General features: G+C 41.5%; 1 protein-coding gene across 5 annotated transcripts in view; it reads right to left on the minus strand.

Annotated features, from left to right (window-relative positions):
• Hsepi (D-glucuronyl C5-epimerase) overlaps positions 1 to 16,433 on the minus strand; it is a 230,812-nt gene that overhangs the window by 126,051 nt on the left and 88,328 nt on the right. The gene's annotated exons all lie outside the window — the stretch shown is intronic.

Consider the following 16,433-nt stretch of genomic DNA (forward strand, 5'->3'; position numbering starts at 1 on the left):
GAGCAAACCGAGTACCTCGGGCAAAGGAGCGAGTAAGAGGGTGGCCAAGCCCAGCCCTCCTCGCCAGCCTGCCTTTGACCCTGAGGCGTTTCCGGGAATGTTGCTGGAGAGAATCTCTGCGGAGGTTGAGGCTAAGCTTTCCAGGATTACGGAAAGGCTTCAAAGTCAGGAGACTCTGCTGGCAGATATGGCTCGCTCCGGCGGGGCCGGTCCGCAGTACGAGATCCCGGACACTGCTGACCTCCCTCCTTTCGATGTAGGGAACCCGTGGCGTTTTGCTCTTCGTGCTATCCGGCACGAGGACACCTTGACCATTGAGGGTCTTGGTACTAGGCGTCTGGAGGAACTGGAGTTCTTCCCGCCTGATCTCTTGCCCCCCTATCCAGGCTTCGTTAGGCTGACGGAGGAAGCCTGGATACGCTCAGACAAGGTCCCTAAGGAGACGGTGATCTTCCCTAGGGACCAAGCGCAATCTGCTCTCTTGCGCACTCTCTCTGAGTGGCGGGCAGACAATACCAAGTTGACCCCCTTCAAGGGCAACTATACCATGTTTTCTTTGGGTGATAAGTTGCCCACTCCCTGCCTGAACAAAGTTGCTTTGGCAACTGCTCAGGCATGCTTTGAAGGCAAACCTTTGCCTCAGCTAAGGGAGACAGACTCTACATCTCTGGTCTTCCCAGGAGGTGATTGATTAATTGAGTTATCTGGACAACTACCAGGGTCACTGCCCCTAAGTGTGATCTTTTCATTTTTATAGTATGTTATAAAAAGTAAAATTAAAATTAAAATTCTGCTAAAAAGAACTACATATAAATTTTATTAAAAAGGAAAAACAAAAAAGAAAACTAGCTAAAATTAAATAAATATATAAAATTCTGCTAGAGGAGTTCTGGAAGGACGCCCCGTCCACATTTACAGTAGGTAAATTGGACGCTGATTGCGCGTGTTCTCAGTTCAGTGAGCAGCTTCGTAAGCTCCCGGAAGCTCTCCTGAAGGCGGAGTTTGAGGCACGGTGTCGGCTGAGCCGGTCCCTAAACTCGCTGTGCTTGACGGAAGCGACCACCGTCTCCTGTGCAGAGGAGCCTCTGTTTCAGGTTCTGGCTAAATCCCTGTTAGCAGGGTTTCAGTCAGACCTGTACGACTTTATGGTGGCAAAGTTGGGCTGCCGAAATTCATCTTTGCAGATGCCACCATTCGTCATGAGCCTAACAAGCTCATGAAGAGTTCTATCTGGGGGGACAACCTCTTCCCAGAAGACGAAGTCGCAAGTGTCCTGAGTGAAGCAACTAGGGCCAACCAGAGCCTGCGCTCCCATTGGGGTATCTCCTCCTTCAAGAGAAAGACCCCGAATCTGGCAACTCCCAGACTAAGTCTGGGAAACGTTTCAGAAGGCACAGAAGACCTCAACACCAGACGGTAGTTCAGGCAGTCCCAGTCTCGGCGGTGAGCCAACCCTCCACCTCCAAGGCTCAACCCCAACAGTACGTGCTGGTTCAACCAGCCCAATCCCTTGCTGCACCCTCGTACGTCTCCTCGCCAGCGTACAACCCTACCTATGAGGGCTGTGGGGTCTTTCACGGCCTTAATAGGAGCGCAAGGGGGTAGAGGTCGAGCCCCATACAGAGGTAAGGCTGGATCTGCCTCTCGGGGAAAAAACTGGCCATGGTAGAGGAAACAAACCTGCTTCCTCCCACTGAGACCAGTCAGGTAGGTGGTCGCCTTTACTGGTTCAGAGACCAGTGGTCCTTCAGTCCTTGGGGGCACAGCATTGTGTCCAAAGGTCTGGGTTGGAGCTGGGTCAAGGATCCCCTCCCCTGACCAGATTTTACCAACCCCCTCCAAAGCCCTACAGGACTTTGTGGCGGAGCTTCTCAACAAGAGAGCAATAAAGAAAGTAAGGCACCTCAAATTTCAAGGCAGGCTGTTCACTGTCCCAAAGAAAGATTCCGGTCATCAAAGAGTGATTCTAGATCTCTCGCGTCTAAATCTTTACATAAGATGCGACAAGTTTCGCATGCTTACGGTGGCTCAAATGGGACTCTACTGCCGCGTGGAGCCGTCACCACCTCTATCGATCTTTCAGACGCTTACTATCACGTCCCGGTTGCGCGGAACTTCTCTCCCTTCCTGGGTTTCAGACTCGGGAAACAAGCCTACTCCTTCAAGGTCATGCCTTTCGGTCTCAATATAGCCCCCAGGATTTTTACAAAGCTAGCGGAAACAGTTGTTCAGCAGCTTCGGTCCCGGGGGATCTCCTTGGCAGCATACCTGGACGATTGGATAATCTGGGCTCCAACAGTACAAGAGTGCCGGAAGGCTACAGCCATAGTGATCAAGTTTCTGGAATCGTTAGGTTTTCAGTTGAACAGGGAGAAGTCCCGCCTGACTCCGGAGTCCCGGTTTCAGTGGCTGGGTCTCCAGTGGGACCTGTCCTCGTACAGACTATCCCTCCCGCTGTCCAAGCGGAAGGAGGTAGCCGCCACTACCAGGAAATTTTTGAAGGACAAAGCAGCATCCCGCCGGTCTCAAGAGAGAATTCTCGGCTCCCTTCAGTTCGCTTCAGTGACAGACCTGCTCTTAAAAGCGAAATTAAAAGACATAAACAGAGTGTAGCAGAGACGAGCCAATGTCAAGCTCAGAGACAGGGTCTCTTCAATTCCGCGGATCTTGAAGACAAGGCTTCGGCCATGGTCATGGTCCACAGTCAAGGGCCTGTCGAAGTCGGTCCCACTTCAATTTCCCCCTCCAGCTCTGGTAATCCACACAGACGTTTCATTAAGTGGCTGGGGAGGGTACTCACCAAAACAAAAAGTACAGGGGACATGGTCTACAATATTTCAACAGTTCCATATAAACACCTTGGAAGCTATGGCAGTGTTTCTGACCATAAAGAAACTCCGCCCCACCGGCCGGATTCACATCAGGCTGGTGTTGGACAGCGCCGTGGTGGTTCATTGCATCAACAGGGGCGGCTCCAAGTCAGGTCGTGTAAATCAGGTGATGATAGCTATCTTCTCACTGGCGAACAAGCACGGCTGGCATCTGTCAGCCACCCACCTAGCCGGGGTGCGGAACGTGGTGGCGGATTCCCTGTCCAGGACTACTCCGTTGGAGACGGAGTGGTCTCTGGACGGAGAATCGTTCAATTGGATTTGCCGCCGGATTCCGGGACTCCAAGTGGATCTGTTCGCTACGGAGAGCAATCACAAGCTTCCCTGTTATGTGGCTCTCAACCTGGACCCCCATGCCTTCGCCATGGACGCGATGACCATAGATTGGAACAATTGGGAGAGGATCTACTTGTTTCCCTCAATAAATATGTTGTTGAAAGTACTGCACAAACTCAGGTCATTCAAGGGCCAACTAGCTCTGGTAGCTCCCTACTGGCCGAAGAGCAACTGGTTCCCTCTGCTTCAGGAGCTCAAGTTGCGGTGTCATCAGATACCCAAACCCAGACTGACCCAAGTAGTACAAACCAAGACTGTGTCAGCTTCCTTAAAAATTCAGAATGCCCTGGTTTTATGGACTTTATAAAGTTTGCTGCAAAAAAGGGAGCAAACATTGATCCCGTTAACACTCTGTTTCTAGAATCTGATAAGAGGGATTCTACGCTCAGGCAATATGATTCAGCAGTCAAAAAATTAGCATCCTTTTTGAAGGCATCTGAAGCTCAAACTATGACTACTAACCTAGCGGTTACTTTCTTTAGATCATTGTTTGAAAAAGGCCTAGCCCCGGCCACTATTACTACAGCTAAATCAGCCTTAAAGAAGGTATTTTTGTATGGTTTTAAAATTGACCTTACAGATTCATACCTTTCATCCATCGTTTGAGGCCGGTAACACGCCCACATTCTGTTACCTGGTTCCTAAACGATGTTCTGAAATTAGCCTCTGATATTTATAACTCACAATGCTCTTATTTGGATCTGTTAAGGAAGACCTCGTTTCTGATTAGCTTGGCTTCAGGTGCCAGAATTTCAGAGCTATCAGCTCTCGCTAGAGGTGATGATCATATTGATTTCCTCCCATCCAGAGAAGTCCTCCTTTCCCCTAATCATAGGTTCCTAGCTAAAAATGAAGACCCTCAGGACAGGTGGTCCCCCTGGAAGGTGGTGCCTCTTCCACAGGACCAGTCCTTATGTCCAGTCTATACCTTAAAGTCTTACCTACAAAGAACTCCACAGTGTAAGTCGGGTCCTCTTTTTATCAGGGAAAAAGGTGGAACTCTTTCGTTGAACGCTATAAGACAGCAAATTCTGTATTTTATTAAACAAGCCAACCCGGATTCAGTCCCTAAGGTTCATGATATCCGTGCGGTAGCTACCTCTACCAATTATTTTCATAATATGGATTTTGCTGAACTTACCAAGTATACGGGATGGAAATCACCTTTAGTGTTTAAACGCCACTATCTAAAAATCACTCAAAGCCCTGAAATTTTCTACAGCGGCTGTGGGGAGTGTCATTTCCCACCTTAATTATCCTTAACCCTTATCCTTTTCCCCCCGCCCGCCTGCCTCATTTATTTCTCTGCCTGTTCTCCTGGATCAATCATGCCTCACTGCCTTGCTCCTCATAATTGATGATAGTATTGCCATTATTATTATTTGTCTTGGTGATTGTGTTTTGATGTGCTGTGTATTTAGATTTAGCCTAGAGGTACTTGAGCTGTTTTTATTTTGCTTCATGTACCTCACATTTTGATGCTGTATATCTCTTATTGTGCATTGCTCTTAGATTTAGTTTTTCATTTGCCTGTTTGTACCATTATATTGTTGAGTGTGTTTTGTTCCACCCGTACTTATCTGTAATTTGATCTGTTTTGCATTGATGAGATATCATAATTAAATCTATTTTTTCATAGCGTGTGTTTTTGTTCATGATCACCTTTTGTTTTCCTTTGTAGCTTTGCAGTCTTGGCATGATTCTCTGTCACTATTTCACCGGGTGACAAGGGGCCGAGCTCAGAAAAGGGATTTTGACAAAGGAAAAATCTATTTCTGAGGGAGGCCCGTGTCACCCGGTGACCCTCCCAGGAGCTGGTTTCCCCCTACTTGGACATGCCAAGACTGGGGGTGGTGCTAGTCTGGAATGAGTGTAGGTGGCACTGGAGTCGCCGCTGGTGGGCGGGTGAGTGGGGAGCTGGTGCGGCTCTCCGCTCTTCTGAGGGGTTTTGACATGGGGATGTCTATCGAGTGTGGCTCTGTGGTTGTGATTCTTTCACTCACCCTTGGTAATACCGACGTCTTCGATATAGAAGACGCTCTATCTGGGGGTAGTAACTCCAGCATTCCTGAAAACTTTTTTCTCTGGTATACTTAGCAATATTTATACCTAGAAATTCGTGTTAGTATGGAATTTCACCGGGTGACACGGGGCCTCCCTCAGAAATAGATTTTTCCTTTGTCAAAATCCCTTTATACAGCATTACACTGTAAGCTACATGTCAGTCTCCATTACTTAGTGGATTTGTTACTTACTGGAAGGGGCAGAACTCCAAGCTGTCTGTTAAGTTGGGGTGACATTGTGCTACAGAAGCAGGAGGGTCATCCTTCTGCAAGTTAGCAGGAACCAAGGACCTACCATCTTCTCATGGGTGGCCTTTGAAAAATGATAACAATAAAATCTAAGACTGCTCTGAATTCCTGACCCTAATGTCTCCATCCTGAAGAGGGTCTGCAGCACAAATTCCTTTAAGAGGTTGGAGCTATGATCAGTCTTCAACTTCCTGTAACCGCTGGCTCTGCGAACAGACAACAATAGAAACCTAACAATCCACACTGCACCTCCCCGAATGCCTGTTTCAGGACCAGCATCTTCACTCACCTTGCTGTCCAAAGCCAGGAACCTCTTAGGGGCATGGCTATATGTTCTTATACTAGCTGAGACAATGTGGGGGGGGGGAGCTTCTCTCTAAAAAGAGGAGCTGATAACCAACTATAACAACTTTTCTACTCATGATTTTGCTCTGATTTACTACCACAATCCCAGAATTTCTGAAACCAAGGAATCACCAGAGGAATTTATCAGTGGGGAGCACCATCCTCACTGCCTCCTGGCTCCTTATTAGGGAACTTCACTGTAGGCCATCCCCTTTTCCTGAACCAAAAAAGTGAAAACTGCCTCTTTGCAGGAGTTGATCTGCAAAGGGTAGAAGAAAAAGATCTCAAAGGCATGCATAGTGACCTTCAATTCTCAGAATGAGGATAACAAGATAGTTGTCACCATTAGGTTCTGCTAGGCATCACCTACTGTCTCAAGGATGAAAGTGTACTGATATAAAAAAAAAAAAAAAACTGGTGCCATGTGAAACCCTTAAATCCTTGGGATCAATGGTAAACAAGAGGTTGAAGAGATTTGTGTTTATCACGTTATTATATTCACTAGAAGGGGAATGACCAGTCTGATATGTAAAATAGCTGCAAGACTGAGCTAAAGTACCATGCTCCTGGTGACATTCTCTAAAAACTTGGCTCCCTGAGAAAGTGTTGAACTAGAGGTACTCACTAGCCATTTATGCTAATTGGACATGGCTAGGAACTCCCGGAGAAACCACTCCTTTGTGTTTATCTCAGTCAGTATGGGGTAATGAGGGATGGAGAGAAAGCAGCTGGCAGTGAATACTCACAAGTAATTATACCCTATACCATTTCCTCATCACTCTGCTCAAAGCATCACATAAGTAACACTAATCAAAACAGCAGTAGCACAGGCAGGTCGTGCACACAGTTCACAGGGTTGTCTTCGCTGATCATTCCTCATTAGGGTATCTGAGGCTTCTATCTTGGGTTTTTGCAGCTGCTCTAGTTGGAAAATCTTCCAAACTCAGTTGAAAACTTCTATAAAAGATACTTGGTCCTGTGATGCCATAATTGCAACTTAGTCATCTTCATCTGAGTGCTCAGTAAGCACAGTATTTTCCTTTGACGAGTCAAAGTGTGCCTTCTTGGCAAGTGTCAAGGGTGTCTTTGGAGTGGTGTGAGTCATACAGGTAGCAAAAACAGGAGAGCTGAAGTTTTCAGTGTATAAGCTTAAAGATCAGCTGGCTTTCTCTTCAGAGAAGTAGGAGGCAAATTAATCTTTGCTGGTAATGACTGTCTCCATTCAATAGCCTTCCCTTTGCCAAATTTTGGGGACATCCGTAAAGCAGAGAGCTGGTCAACTCTGTCTCCTTGGATGATAACCCATGTCAGGGACAAACAATACAACATGGGAAAGTTCTATCTCGCTCTGAATCTTGAGGCTGACTGCTGCTGATAGACTCCTGATATGTTTCAGAAGACCAAGAAAGCTCAAAGGTTTAAAGGTCACTAATCAGCAGCAGAGTCATGGCACAGGCAATTGCACTCATGCACAACATCCTATAGAGATTGACACATACCCATATGATCAGAATCTAGGATCCCTCTCCACCCAAGCTAGGATCAAGGAAAACCAGGCAGTGACTCCCACAAACATCCCATCCCTAGCTAACAGGAACAGTAAGATCATGTCTGCCAGTGAGATTTATCACATTGTGAGTGAGGCTTGAACTGGAACCATTACATTGTGCAGTTCAGGCTAAACCAACTGAGCTCTTTCTGCGATCATTATTAGCATGAGAACTTGACAGGTCATAATTAGTTGAATTTTCCTTTGGACAGAGTTCCCGCTCAAATCGCTATTGCTTATCTTGTTGAAACCACTATCTACAAAATCCCAATTACTCTCTTGATGATGGAAATGTTGACATTCACAGTTGCAGTCATGGCAGGAAGTAGAAAACTAGCAGTTTTGGTCAAAACCTTGGTGTCTGCTCACATAAAAGATGGCAATCTTTTCACCTGAGGATGTGGCTTCTGACAATGAAGACCCAAGCAAAGCATGTTGACCCTTGTGGGTGAGAAAAGATCTTGGCTTGAATGCTGATTGGTGTTAAGGAGGCCAAGAAAGGCCCACCAGTGGCTAATAAGTCCAGGAAGAAGAATGTCTTCAAGCTGCTGCAGTGGCACAGCTGTGTCCACATCAGGAGAAGTTGTCACGTTCAGCAGTACATCGTTCCTTCATTATGGCAGATACGACTTAAATCATGAGATACTAAAGTCATGGGCACTTGAAACAGAGTGGTCACTGCAGGAGGAGGCATAACAAAGTCCCCTCCAACCGAACCATGTAAAAATCCTCATCATTTATGGTCACAATTGCTGGATAGGCAAAAGGCAAAGTGGAAACAAAACAAACAAGCAAGTCAATGAGCAAGGCAAAACCAGGAGTTCAATGCACTGGTAGGGTATGGCACAGAGATATGTGGGCAGGCCAGTCAAGAAGCAAGGCAAGTTTGAAGCATGTGTGGTTCATGGTGGGCTGGTCAGCAGCTGAGGAGTGGGCATGACAGGAAAAAGATTGGTAAGCGACAGCAGACCACATAGCAAGCACAGCCATCAAAAGACAGGCAGAATGCAGCGACCAAGCTATGATATTATCCAGGGACCTACTTGGTTTCATTTGTACACCTGGCTGACTCACTTGTACTTACATCTGCCAGCATGACATTTAAAAAAATGGGACAGATCCTGAACGTAAATCAATTGACTCCTGAAAACCTATGTGTAATTTTACATCACTGGAGACCTCTTAGAGAGAATTAGTAAACTAGCAAGGCTCTCACATAACACCCACTAAATTTAGTGGGCACTAAATATAGCCATGCCCAATAAACCAAAGAGCTATTAACAGCCTAACTATGGTGCTCAAGCTCTGGATCATTCTCTCCGATATGGTTTTCACATCAACTCTGGCGATCAGTGGCCTAACTACGCCATACCTACTATGATATAAAGCCACTAATCCTAGACAAGATCATCCTCATTAGACCAAACATAGTTTCTGCATCCACAGAGGTGATTAATGGATTTACTACGGCAATGCCTACCAAGATAAAAAGCCACTATTGGACTAAATAAAGTACAGGCAGTGCTTGAGTTATGATAATTCACCTTGCAATAATTTGATTTTGCAATGGGGTTAGCAATTAATACCGATACAACAATATTTTGAGAATATAAAATTTCATGTGCGATGGGCCCAGGTAGCAGGGTACAATCAGACAGTGAGAGAGACCAAATTACAGTAGACTAACTTCTTTTCCTCCATCTTTTAATCCCATTTTCTAGTTAATTAAGTTAAAGAAAGTAAAAGAGAATGATAAAAGTATTGTTAGTAACGTTATACTTGTTGCGTAAATGTGTACAGCAGTAACGTTATACACGTTGAGTAATTGTGTACAGCTATAAACAACCAAACTAAGAAACAGGTGTTTTACTATGAACACCTGAATCAGATAATAACAGCTGTTTTGCTTGCATATCAACATTGTACGATAGTAAACGGGATTGGTACCACAACCCTCCATGAATGGCTAAAATCCGCGATTACTTGACACCCCCCTAAAAATGCTTATAGCTTCATATTTAAACAGGTCAGACACCAAAGACCACCTTTAAAAACATTTATAGCTGCCTATTTAATGGTTCAAACACCAAATGTATACATTAAACTATCATCCTACACCAAACATACCTTAAACTATCACCCTAAAACACTTTAATATCAATTCAAAGTCACCTTACAACATTATCCTTAAAAATATATGGCTTACAGCTAAGTGTGAAAGCTAAACTCAGGTACCCCCTACATTCAATAAGGGCCATTTTCTCTCATACAGTACTGAGGCTGTCCCATTTTCTTTTTACAGAACAGGGGAAACATTAGGAAAATACTAAGAATTCACAAGTTCAGTAGGTACTCATATTGAAAAAAAAAAAAAAAAAAAAAAATATATATGATATGCTGTTTATTTTTTAATATCTAAAAATAGTAATACTTTACAAAGGTTGTGCACCCTATATCTTGGTAAATAACCCATCACATGCAAAACACTACAGAAGAAAACTTATTCTCCTTCCTAAAATACAACCGTTAAGACACATAACAGACTGAAATACAAAAATTTCTTTATCATACCATTTTGTTACAAACCGTGATTTTTTCTTAAGTCCCAAGTACTTGTTATCAGGGACACGCTACGCTGCTCTCTAGTAGTTCTTCCGGTCACCCCAGTACGTCGTTACAGTCGGGGCAGACCAGGTTTGGGTGACTGCACATGCGCAATTTTTTGCCTAATTGACCTATCATATTCTCCAATTTAGATTAGACCCAGGCCAACCAATCATAGGCCTACGATTATACCCGATAGGCCTGGGTTTCTTGGCCTTGCTCTGAATTCGTCCATTTCATTTCCACCCACAAACGCAATGGATCTCTGTCTTGGTTGCAATCTGAGTGTTGTAGATATCTCCGTTATATCTAGGGATAGGGAGGCCACCCTTGAATTCTTTGCAAGCCACAAAGTGTTAAACTTGACATATAAGTGCCCTGGCAGAAGGGAAGAGGCCTTTGACAAGTACCTGGCCTATCACCTCTTTCTCCAAAAGTACCCGCTGTATGAAGCCCAGTTTCATGTGCTCATGCATGCTGTCGCTGCCCTCCACCCACCTCCTGTTTCCCCAACGGAACATGAATTTGACGCCTCCCAACAATAAGGTAAGTTCATTGATGTATATGTAGGCTAAGGTAAGTGGTTCCTAAGTAAGGCTAAGAGCAAATAGGCAGCACATATTAGGTAAGTGTTCTTGTTGGCAAGCGGAAGTCAGGGGTGCTCACGCTGTCCAAATGTCTACTCAGGCTAAGAACTGCCCACGTGTTCGGACTATGAACTCAGCCAGAATAACCACCGTATGTTGTGGGGGTTTGTTTACATATACGTAAGAAGTAGCCTACTGTAATCCCTGTGGCAAGCGCACGCAGCGCAATATGACCTCTTGCCAGAACATACGAGCTTGCCAAGAATCATTAAAAAAGCAGATAAGGCGCGCAGCGCCATTCCGCAAACCCCCAACTGAAAGCAGATACGCTAAAATAAAAATGGCCTAGGCTAGCAGTGTCCGTAGGTGCATAAGGTTAGCTGTTGTAAGTAGAGTGGCGGGACAACATTTTTGTGCAGCGTAGCGGGTCAGCCTCATATATGTAGTGTAGCGGGTCAGCCTCGTGTATGTAGAGTAGCGGGTCAGCCTCACATATGTGGAGTAGTGGGACACCGCATACCTATGTGTTTGTTCCCCCCACCCAAAAACCCTGGTTTCCCAACAGGGTCCCCCTTACCGTTTGTTGTTTAGTTAAGTATATATTAGTTTAACCAGACCACTGAGCTGATTAATGCTCTCCTAGGGCTGGCCCGAAGGATCAGATTTATTTTACGTGGCTAAGAACCAACTGGTTACCTAGTACAGGATGCACAGCTTATTGTGGAATCCGAACCACATTATGACAAGAAATGAATTTCTATCACCAGAAATAAATTCCTCTAATTATTCATTGGCCGGTCGGAGAGTCGAACGCTGGGCCAACAGCAAGCTAGCCGAGAGCTTTACCCACCCTCCAATGAAGCATCTACCGTTTGTTGTTTGTTGTTAATTAGGTTATTCATATGGCGCAAAAACATCCGTTTCATGAATTCCCCCTTTGTGTCGGTTCCCCTCACCCAATAACCCCGGGTTCCCAACATCATCCCCCTTACTGTTTGTTTATGGGCTTTTGCATATTCACTTACTGCATTCTACAGTAATTACGACAAAATATGCATTTTTCGTTCATTTTCTAGCGTGAAAAAACCTGCGCAACTGTTGTAAAGTTTTACTCTAAAAATTAGTAAATCATGTTTTTATCATAAAAAAATGTATTTTGTCATGAAAATAACAACAAAATACACTACATTCAATCAGAGCCATTTTTTTTCATAAGAGTACTGAAGCTGTTCCATTTTCTTTTTACAGAACAGGGGAACACTAGAATTTACAACTGTACTATACAGCATGTACAGTACTTAAATACATAAAATAAAATACATTTTATGACATTATGCTGTGTTTATTTTAATATTAATATCTGAAAATTAGTACAGTCAACCCCTGCCTATTTGCAGTTCCAGATTCGCGGACTCACCTATTTGTGGATCTCTATGGAACATATATACAAAATATTCATGGAAAACTTGCCTATTTGCAGTATTTTTCATAGGGAAATGTTCACAAATTACTGTATTTTCATATTTTCGTAACTAAATGCTCTTTTTGTGATAAAACTATTAAAATATTCAGGTATAAGCATTTTTAGAGGGTTTTTTGGTGTTTGGAACTCTCAATATAGGCAGGTATAAGTGTTTTTAGAGAGGTTTTAAGTATTTGCGGATTTTAGCTATTCACAGGGGGTAGTGGTACGCATCCCCTGCAAATACCGGGGGTCAGCTGTAAATCATGTTTTTATCATAAAAAAATGTGTACAGTATTTAGTCATGAAAATACAGTAACATCAAAATACAATAATTAGTGAATATTTCTGAACGAAAAAGTCAGAATTGCCGAATTTTTCACAAATAATTTGGGGATATGTTCCACAGAAAAATCTGTGAACCGGTGAAGCTGCAAATTGTAAGACCGCGAACAGCAGGGATTGACTGAATTACTGTAGTTACGTCAAAAATGACGTTAAGTAGAATAGGTCGATATATTTTTACATTATACCCTTATTTGCTATGGAGAAAAGGTTGGCAAGGAAGTATACTGCAGGCAGTCCCTGAGTGCCACTAACCAAAAATCGGCGATAATAGCACTAATAACCTGCTCAACAGCACCGCTAACTGGAGATCGGTCCCAAAAATCCAGTGAATGGCGTCACTAGACAAGTGCCGTAAAACTGGATCACTGTTAACTAATGCCGCCAGTAAGTGGGGACTGCCTGTACTAAATTTAAGCTGCAAGTTGTAGCTGAAGCTGACAAAACACTGTTCAAGCTGCTAATGACTCTAAGTTATCACGCATCAGCAACATGGATGAAACTTCCGTAAACTTCGATATGCCACCAAACTCGACTGTACATAAAATTTCAGAGAGAAGTATTTTAATCAAAAGTACTGGGCATGAAAGAACACACTGTACTGTTGTTTTCAAACCAATAAAAGATAAATACCTAAAGTTCCTACTGTGATGAAATCAAGTGAAAATAGCAAACAGAATCTGTTGATTATTTATGCAAAAAACATGCCCCCAACACAATCTATTAACGAAAAAAATAACTAGATTTAGTTCACGAGGAGATGTATTTAGTCATACAGTATTTCGACTTAAAAACTCTTTGTATAACAAAAAATAACCTTGTCCAATATAAATAAAGTATCTAGAGATTCATTTCTTACTAGAAGCAAGAAAATCGATCTGAACTGAGTTAAATATGGCAAAATAAACTTACTGCGCAATTGCCCTCAGGTGATTTCCCTATCAAAACATTGATTGCTATGTTTGTATTTTATGATACATGAGTCATATGAGAATACATACAGTATTCTTGTATACAGTGAATTAAAGCATAACTTTTTAAAAGATCCAGGGAAAGGATATACTGTATATTCATTATATTTGTATTTCATAATATGATACAAATATGTGAATATTACATAAGCTAATTTTATATCTCATGTATGATGCGAATCCTTAAATTAGCTTCAAAATTAGGTCTTCAAAAGTCCCATGATACACGAATATATACTGTAAACTCTTTAAAACTCAAATTTGTTGCTTTATCATCCCCCTCCTCTTCCGATTTTTAGCTATACACAGCTATCTACAGCCTGACACTGTTCAAGCATGTCGACGACGGACTGAAATACCCTTACGCTGTATGTCTGATTCTTGTTTGTGTTACAGTCATACCCTGAACTTATGCGAGGTTAGGTTCCAGAACCCCTCGCGCAAGGCAAATTTTCACGTAAGCTTAGCATAGTCTCTAAGAATGCTAATAAATGCTTATTTCTAAAGTTTAAACACTAAATATGACCCTAATCATGCTCCCAAATTATTAAGCTAACTTTTAAATGAAATTAAAGTTACTGTAATTTCATTTAAAAGTTAGCTTAATTCATTACCCGTAAAAAAAGAAATAAATGGTTGACATAAAAACAGAGAGTTGGAAGAGAATATCTGTCTCTCTCCCCTTCCAACCGATCTATTTTTATAAGTCTTCTCAACCTCTTTTTAATAACTTCTTTATTCTATGTCTCTTTCTCTTTCTTCTGAAATGCTTTTTCATGAACAAACAGTGTTTTTTATTTGGACTAATACAATGCTTAGTTATTATGTCTCCATGTTTTAGAATGTATTTGCCACACTAGTGCATTTACACCGTAGATGGTCCAGGTAAAATTAGATCAATTTGAACTATCTACTGTACAGGTAAAGACACAGAGAAATAATAAGTTGTAAAAATGTGTGAGCACTAACTATGAACAAGAGAGAGAGAGAGAGAGAGAGAGAGAGAGAGAGAGAGAGAGAGAGAGAGAGAGAGAGATAAGGGTTGTTCTTAAGTGAAATTATTCATCAATTATTACAGAGATATAGAGAAAAACATGAGAGAGAGAGAGAGAGAGAGAGAGAGAGAGAGAGAGAGAGAGAGAGAGAGAGAGAGAGAGAGAGAGAGAGAGAGAGAGAAATGTTGTCTTTACTTGAAATATCAAGTTAAATTATTTATGAATTATTATGGAGACAGAATAACGAATAACAGGGGAGATAGAGAGAGAGAGAAGTTATTCTTAAGTTAGATATCACAAGATGGAAACTCAGTACGAAACTAACTTTTAAATGAAATTAAATTTACTGTAATTTCATTTAAAAGTTAGCTTAATACATTACCCTTAAAAAAGAAATAAATGGTTTATGTAAAAATAGAAATAAGTGCTTCCCTTCTGAACTGGTTTTTAAAATACTTCATACACTTTTAGAAAATATTTTCTAATAAACCTACTATTCACACAGTTCCTAATCTAATTTTACCTAAACTGTCTTCCATGTGTCTTAACCCTATTGGATTTTTTCTTACTTGATCATGATTTCTCATCCCAAAGCAGCATATTCCACTTCAATTGCTGTTCTGCAATTGCTTTAGCTGACTTCTATGACTTTATTTCCTCTCATCCTGTGCCTGTTCTAGCTGGCAGCTACTCTGCTATAGCTGCTCTCAGAACAGTCAAAACATTGGTTAAATACAGAATGCAAACACTAAACATGGAAAGTTAAAAGACTTCTAAATCATCTCAGCCTTGTGGGGAACATCTAGTTAGGTAGTTCTCCTGGTTTCTTTCTTAATGTGCAATTCCACTAGTTCCAAATAGAAAAGTTTGTTTATTGTATAGATGAATGATATAGAAACAATATAATGAATTAAAGAGCACACTACAATTTATTATTACACTACTGTATGAAGTTCATCCTAGAAAAAAAAATCATGTGATACCACAGGAACTGCAATTCACATTCTTATATTTATAAAGCCCATATCACCCACAATGAAAATATTACTGTATATCCCAGCATCAAAGACTATTATTCCTGTAATAAGTGTTAGAAACTTACTGTGCATTCTACAGATTGAAGGTTATGTTTTTCATAGGCCTATACTAACCTGAGAAGAAGGTTATCTTTGCTAAACAGCAATCAGAACTCCTGTATATGGCTTCTCAATATGAAATGTACTACTCATACACTACTTGCTTAAAATAGTAAATAAACAAAAGTACCATCAGAAAATATGCATTGTCACAAAGATTCACTTCCGTATCAGCAGACTACAGTAGACAAATCAACAGACAAGTAGTAACTCGAATGTTGTCTATCATCAATGCTACAAGTATTTTCACTTTCCTCCAATGACCCTGACTTTCAGGGGACATTATTAGTGGACAAAAGTAAAACTGTGATATCTTAAAAGGGTTTACCAATATATCTAACTATTAACAAGACTATCATAATTAAAGATTCATGCAATGTTCTTGTTGTATTTTTACAAAATTTAATGGTAACAATATGTAAATATCTTCAGGTTTGGAAGAAAGTTTTTCTTATTTGTAATGTCTGTACAGTACTGTGTTGTGTAAATTTTTTTCTATTTTCATTTTGTTCTATTTGGAATATCATATTTGTGATGTTTTTAAAAAAGTGCAACTGTGCCATAAAAATGTTATTTCATATCTTAAATATTTCCTATTGTGGTGTTTAGTTTAACCTTGTCTAAGATTGAAAAAATTGCTACATAATCCTATCTCCATTATTATCAAAACTTTAAAATTAAGAACAAGCTGTGGCCACCATCCATTTTCATACACTGAGAAAATGTTTATGCTGTTTACTCTACTTGGTATTCTGTTCAAGTTTTCCAGTTTGTTGGTATGTCAAGTTCAGAAAAGTTTATTAAATATTAAAATCAAGGAGCTTAAAAAACATAACACAAGGTATTTTCATAATAAACTTAGCCAAAGCCAGGGTACTTCAATACGTTGAGACAGTGTGC

Source organism: Macrobrachium rosenbergii, chromosome 10 (genome assembly GCF_040412425.1).
Source record: "Macrobrachium rosenbergii isolate ZJJX-2024 chromosome 10, ASM4041242v1, whole genome shotgun sequence".
In the NCBI taxonomy this organism is placed as follows: Eukaryota; Metazoa; Arthropoda; class Malacostraca; order Decapoda; family Palaemonidae; genus Macrobrachium; species Macrobrachium rosenbergii.